Here is a 7,743-nt window from a genome sequence, read left to right on the forward strand (position 1 = left end):
CATTTCTCCTCTCGCCTCTTCCAACTTTTCATCATCACTTTCCTATTTATTTTCCCTCTCTTTTTTTTCCCTTTTCCTGTATACCTATCCTGTCCCCCCTTCATCATTCTCATAACTCTCAAACACACACACACACACACACACACACACACACACACACACACACACATCTCACCCCACTTCTTTCTCCCCATCTCTCCACAATTCCTCTCTCTCTCTCTCTCTCTCTCTCTCTCTCTCTCTCTCTCTTTCCACCATTATTTTTCTCTCCCTCCCTCCCACTCACCTCCGCCTTCTCTCCTCCACACAAAACCTGCAGACAGACAAACAGAAGCCATTGTATTACTTCCTTTATCAGCCATTTCCAAGTCGCTGGGGAAAATAAAAGAGCTCTCAGAGAAGGTGTGTGTGTGTGTGTGTGTGTGTGTGTGTGTGTGTGTGTGTGTGTGTGTGTGTGTGTGTGTGTGTGTGTGTGTGTGTGTGTGTGTGTGTGTGTGTGTGAGAGAGAGAGAGAGAGAGAGAGAGAGAGAGAGAGAGAGAGAGAGAGAGTATTGTTGGAGAGAAGAGCTAGATAGGAGGAATAAATTGGGAAAGGAAGGGTTAGAGGGGAGAATGGAGATTGAGCAGGGCAGGGGCTGAGCGGGAGGGAGAGGGTGAAATGTTGAAGCCCTACCTGTTATTTTTTTTTTGGGGGGGGCCCTTTTTCCACCTGCAATTTTAGCTGCAGCATTGACGACTGTTAGGAAAGAAAGATGATAGTGATTATTCTTGTCAGGATCGGTATTATTGTAACTATTACTTCTTTATTATTTTTATGATGAGGATGATGATAATGGTGATAAAGATTGTTGTTATGACGTGTTATTGCTCGAAGTACGTATTTCTTACCTGTTGATGATGATGATGACGGTGATGATAATGGGGATGATGCTGAGTTGTTATGCTTTGTCCATTTGTGTTGTTGCTTTTTTCTAACTTTTTATTTCGTAGGGCAAAATATATATTAAAGTACCGTGTATTGACGAGGTGCAAGTGGACTGTGAGGAAGATATTACGCACATGACTGTGGGTTGGCACATGCCCACTGATTTGGAATATAACCGGAGCGTACGATTAATGGGGCGGAGTCATGCAGCGCCTGAGTACGCCAACCATAACCAACTGGGTAGCCACTCGTAAACTACACTCAGGCGTTAAATTCAGAGCAATTAGCGGGTACGTTGGCACATCAGCTGAAAGCGACGATGGTTAATAAAACAGCATCATCGAAGAGGAACGGGCGGAAGTGATTAGACAGTTTATTCAGTTAACATAAACCTCTTCATATATATTGCTGCACTAGTTTTGTTATTATGACTAATGCTAAACTGTGTAATTCAGTTTCCCTATTTGCCTTCAGCGCCAACATTCCGAAGATCGCTAATGCCTACACTGAATGGTAGATAAAAATTCTGAAAAAAAACAAAAAAAAAACAGGAAATCCTTACTAGTAAACTACTTAAAATGCCTTATATTCAGAACAGAACCAAACCCATTTCCCTTCACTATTACATTTTCATAATTCGTGTCCAGATTCATGGTTCTTCTTTAATATCGTCCTCGTTTGTTTCCAGGTGATGCTGGTCATAAGGGAGTCAGTGTAGTAGTAATTATTTCCATATTTTCAAAGCTTGTCTGTCACCATGTTTGTTTAACCCATGTCTCTCTGTCCACAGGTGATGCTGGTGGTGCGGGTGTCAGTGTGGTGGTGGTGGTGGAGGTGGTGGGGGTGGCTATCAGTGGCCGTGATGGTGGTGGGGGGTACAGATGACGGCAAGGGGGAACAGACCTTTGCCACCATGCCATCCCCACAGTCAGCGGTCCTGGGTTCGACTGCCGTGTTGCCCTGCCGGGTCATCAACAGGATGGGACTCGTGCAGTGGACTCGAGACGGCTTTGGACTCGGCACGAAGAGATCGCTTGAGGGATTTGCGAGGTGAGGTTGAATGCAAAGTGAGGTTGAATGCAAAGTGAGGCTGAATGCAAAGTGCGATTGAATGCAAAGTGAAGATGAATGCATAGTGCAGATGAATGCAAAGTGAAGTTGAATGCAAAGTGAGATGTGCATGCCAAGTGAGGTCGAATGTAAAGCATGGGCAGCATGCAAAGTTAGGTTGACCCCAAAATCAGGCTGAATGCAATGTGAGGGTTTGTGAAGGTGAGGGTGCATGAAAAGTAATGGGGAGAACTGATGAAACGTGAAAAGAAAAAATACAGTAAGAAAATAAAGTGACAGGCAAAACCGAGGGAACAATTTTAAGTCATAAATATAAATGGAAATGAGAGGAGAATCAAGTAACAATCAGAAGTAGGAAGACAAGAACAAGGGAGAAGAAACAAGAAGAAAGAGTTAAAAAAAGGGGGCAGCGAAAAATCCTGAGAGGAAGGTAAAGACGTCCGGGCCCCACGTAATACTGCACCAATCCGCTCTTGACACTGGGTGGTTAGCCTATGATGTCCAAGGTTATGAGGCCTCAGAGTAGTTGACCTCGCTTGACGGGGGTGTAGCTGGCTCTCAGAGGTGCTGGAGGAGGAGTAGGTGGGTGGAGAAGTAGGTGAGAGGAGCAAGGGCTTAGGTGGATGTAAGAAGTTCGTCGGGAAAATGTAGGTGGATTTTTTTTCTTGACGGGTGTGTAGGTGGCGCTGAGAGTTGGAGGAAGAGGAATAGATGGAAAGAGGAGTACGTGGGTGGAGGAGTAGGTAGGTGGAGGAAAAGCTTAAGTGGATGTAAGGAGTTCGGTGAGTAGAGATGCCCACGACATTCACGGCTGCCACTGTGTGATACCACGATCATCCACTTCACCGTTTTTGTCTCGTATCTATCCTACCTCCTTTTCCTTTTGGACCCCTGCAAGTCGGTATAGTTTTTCGGCTCGAGGCGGGATGTCTGAGACGGTGTCGGGGAGTGAGTCGGAATGGTGGTGGAGTCGCTGTTTGCTATTAAAAAAACAAAGAAATAAAAATCTTCGTTTTCACCGACTTTGCCTTCTGTCTCCCTAACACTGTAGCTCCGAACTCCCCCACGTGAGGCGATGTCGTTTGTCGGATCTTGTCGGGTTGGGACGTGTGAGACTGAGGTCGGAGTGCGTCTGGGTCGTAGTGACTCGGTGCTGTGTGGTCGGGAAAGGTAGTGTAAGTCGGTGTGGTGTGGTCGGGACGTCTGTGGTCGGGGTGTGAGTCGGGAGTGACCTGTTGTGTTTTATGTGTCCTCCGCGTGGGTTTATGAGTGCTCATATTGGGACCCCAGAGACACTGAGGCGTCAAAGTGGCTTCTCCAGTGAGGGGGTAGACAGAGAGAGAGAGAGAGAGAGAGAGAGAGAGAGAGAGAGAGAGCGCCTGGGGAATGAGAAAGACTAGCCAGGAGAAAATGAAAGAGGATATATTGGATAGAGACAAAATATAAAGAGAAATGAAGAAGAAAAACAGACGAAGCAGAGAAAAGAGATGAAAGAAGAGAGGAGAACAGAAAAGAAGAGAAGAGAGGATACGAGAAGAGGAGAGGGGGAGGAGAAAAATGAAGACCAGAAGCAAAGAGCAGAAAAGATAATTAAAGAGACGAAATGAGACGAAACAAGGAGAGGAAAGAAGAGGGGAGATTTGAAGAAAGAGGCGAGAAAATAAAAGAAAAGACAAAAGAAAGTGGCACATCCGTAGAAAGCCTTGAGATGGGATCGATGTAGACTTAGACGATGATGAAGGAGAAAACAAAACAAAAGAAATAGAAGGAGAAGGAGGAGGGGAAGAGAGAGAGGGAAAGGGGAGGACGTGAAGAAAACAGGAAACAAAACAGAGCAGAAAAGGAGAGCAGAAAAAAGGAACGAAAGGAGTAAGAGAAAAGACGAGGAAAAATAAAACCTGCGTACAAAGGCCTGAGATGAAGGCGTGGGAGGCAATGATGGAAGGAGAGACGAGAAGAATGCTGTTAAGAGGAAGGCAGTATCTGAAGAGGGGAAATTGAGGGCAGGCAAGGCGAGGCTTTAAGGAAGATTGGGGCCAAAGCAAGAAACGATAATCACTTGCTTTTCTCCCAGCATCTGTCTTTCTCTCTTTTCTGTTTCCTGTAATTTTGTTTTCTTTACTCGACGTTCCTTTCCTTACGCACACAGACAAAGACAGTATAGCACACACACACACACACACACACACACACCAACGCCGACACAATGAGTCTCCCATTTACATGTCATAACAGCACTAACAACACAAAGCTCAGGACGAAATGAACGATAAACAGCTCTGCCCTGAACACTAAGTACCATTAAACACACCACTTTCCAGATGCACAGCGTTTCCATTCCTTTATATTTCGCTACTCTTGTGTGGCGTTATTATGAGAGAGAGAGAGAGAGAGAGAGAGAGAGAGAGAGAGAGAGAGAGAGAGAGAGAGAGAGTGTGTGTGTGTGTGTGTGTGTGTGTGTGTGTGTGTGTGTGTGTGTGTGTGTGTGTGTGTGTGTGTGCTTCCTTTCACATTTCTGCGAATCTGCCTGTTCCACACTCCTCCAAGTATCTTAATTGCGTTTATATCTTTTTTTATTTAAGTTTTGAGTGCTTCCTGTTGAGTTTTCTTTCTTTCTCGAATTACATGTTACATTTTTTCTTTAGGCTTCTACGTGCCTCCTCCTGTTTTACGCGTTTCCATTTATTAACATTTTTTTCTTCAAGTACTGAGTTTTCTAGTCTTTTTATTTTCGAATTAGCTAAGTATATTTCTTCTTTAAGTTTTCAGTGTTTTCTGTTACTTGATATTGATTTTTTGTACTTATTTTTTTTAGCGCTTAAACTGATTCACTTGATTCTCATTTCTTCTCTGTTCGCATCGCCTTCGTTCCCCCTTCTGTATCACTGCATATATTTTGCCTTTATTTATTTCTTCCTTTTTTCGCCCTTGCTTTCGTTTATCTTTCTCCCTTTGTTACTGCCTGTCTCCCTTTGATCTATTGCTCCCTCTTCCTGCCTTCTCATTCTTCCTGGTAGTTTCTGTCTGATATATTTTTTCCTCTTCCCCTCAGACCTCTTTCTTGTTCTCTTTATCTCATTAACGTGTATTTCTTGTGGATTTTTTAATACATAATCTCTCTCTCTCTCTCTCTCTCTCTCTCTCTCTCTCTCTCTCTCGGAAGGACGCATTTTCTCCCCCATAATTCAAATATTCCTTGCGTATAAACACCTAATCCCTGTTCTTTTTTCATTTCTCCTTGATTTCCTGCTTTTTTCTTATTTTTCATTGTACAGTACATACAAACACCTACCCCTAGTGTTTTTCTTTTTCTTATTATTTTCTTTATTCGCCCTGTACCAGCTGCAATTTCTTTCTTCCCATTCATCATGCTTTTCTTCATATACAAAACATTATTTCCCGTCTCACCTTCATTCCTTTTGCCTTTAATTTTCATGCTTCCTCGAATAAAAAGGCCCATTTCCATATTTCTTTTTAATTTTCTAAGTCCCATCAATCCTCGTATATAAAAGTCAATATTGCTTGTTTACCTATCTTCCAGCTAATCTCAAAGTTTAACTCATACAGACGTCAACGATCTCCGCTTCCCTTTCCCAGCCTCTCCCATTCTTCCCTCTTAGTGTCCGCCAGAGTTTTCCTTTATCCCTATTATTAAAACCCTCCGTTTCCCCCAAGCCTAATTTTAGCTTTCCCTCAGCGTCTTCAGTCTAGTATAAGCTGCCCTCATTACCCCCCGTCCCCCCCCTCCCCAGAATTTTGCATCACCTATTGTGCATTTTCCTCCGTGCTCTCACCGCGTTCCTGTGCCCGAAGGCGGCTCATTAGGGAGGAGGAGGCGGCGGAGAGAGAGAGAGAGAGAGAGAGAGAGAGAGAGAGAGAGAGAATGGGAGCATGTCAGAGAGACAAAGAGAGTAAGGACGTGAGACAGAAAAGAGAAAAAAATGCGTGTGAGAGAGAAATGAAGATATGAAAGAGGGTAACCTAAAATAAGGGTCCCTGTCCGACAGAAAAAAGGAGAAAGGACATGTGAGAGAAAAAAAAAGAAAGAAAGAAAGAGTCGGTGTGAGAGAGGCTGAGATGAGGAGCCGGGTGCAGCAGTGTCAAGAGTTCTGAGGCATCCTTGTCACCTGAAGATAGCCGCAGGGAGAGAGAGAGAGAGAGAGAGAGAGAGAGAGAGAGAGAAGAGGGTCTGTGAAAGAGACGAGAGTCCAGTGAAAAAGATAAGATCTGTATGTGTATGGAGGAGGCAGAGAGAGAGAGAGAGAGACAAACTGTGAGATCTCGTATCCCTCACGCTCACCCTTCCTCCATTTTCTTTCTCTCTGGCTTCCCTGTGACATTAATTATTTCTGATTACCTTTATTTGTCTTCTCCCTCGTTTTTTCTCTCTTTCATTCTTTTTCCACCTGCTTTATCATCACCTTCCTTCCCATCTCTCTCTCTCTCTCCCTCTCTCTCTCTCTCTCTCTCTCTCCAACAGAAGTCCCCTTTCTCTTACCTATCGTACCTCTCCTCCTTTGAAGCCTTTTGTTGTGATCTAGGTACCCACCTGCCTTCCTACCTGCCTGTCAGTCTCCGTCCCTGTCTACTTACCTGCCTACCTACCTGCCTGCCTACCTACCTACCTACCTGTCTATCTATCTGCTACTTTACCAATCTACTTATAAACGTACATACAAAAATTCTTATCTACCTGTCTGTCTGTGTATTTGCCAGTCTGCTTAGCTACGTACCTACCTACCTATCTGCATCTCATTACTTTTTGTGCAATTACCTACATAGCCTCCAGCCTTTATTCTTGTATTCTGAGTGACTGCTTACCAATTCTCAGTCCCCTTTTTTTCTTTACCTGATTTTGTATTTCCTACCCTCCTACCTGTGTCTTGCCCCACCTACCTCCTTACCTAGCTTTCGGTCTATCTACCTTCATCTTACCTTCCTGTATTTCACTTTGCCTATCTGTTTTCTACCTCAGTTACCCGCTCCTAATCTTACCTGCCCGCCTCGCAACTCGCCTACCTCTTTACCTGCGCCCCAGCTTACTCTCTTTTCACCCACCTGCATGTCATTCACGTCGGCTACATCTCCTACGCGTATGATCAAACTTGCCTGTCAATCATCCACTTACCAATCCTGTATTTTACCTGTCCTCAAACTCACCACCTTCTTAGCTACCCATCAGTTTTCTTAAGTTTACATCTCAGTTCTTCAACCCACGTATCCCTCTCCCTCCTTCTTCGCAACCTGCCCTTCTATTCTACCTTCTGTTTTACCTGCCTCCAGCTTACTACCCACCTTCCACTCTTGCTACTTATAATTCCGCCATATTTACTTACACACCAACTTGCTCTACCTTTCTCTTACTTTGCTACCTGTCTTCCAGCTCACCTTCCAGTCCCACACCTTCCCTGCCTCCTTCCCTACCTGCTAATTTACCACCTACGACTCACCTGTCAATGTTAAACCCGACCTATCTTCATAATTATCTCCCAATTTGCCAACTTATCTCCCACTTGACCTACCTTTCTTCTAGCCCCCAACTTGCACCACACCTGACCTACTCCAGATCTCTTCCCCAAAGCATCGCAGTGCACACACACACACACACACACACACACCTTCCTCCCACTCTAACCTCATCTGGCTAAGTGCCCCCCTCGTATCCAACACCTAGAACGCTTCAGGATTTTCATAGGCACACAGGCTGTCTATTCTCACATATTACCTCACGCCCTGCCTCTGTTCTC

Source organism: Coenobita brevimanus, chromosome 18 (genome assembly GCF_032717465.1).
Source record: "Coenobita brevimanus isolate Jiangsu-jjx chromosome 18, ASM3271746v2, whole genome shotgun sequence".
Classification (NCBI taxonomy): domain Eukaryota; kingdom Metazoa; phylum Arthropoda; class Malacostraca; order Decapoda; family Coenobitidae; genus Coenobita; species Coenobita brevimanus.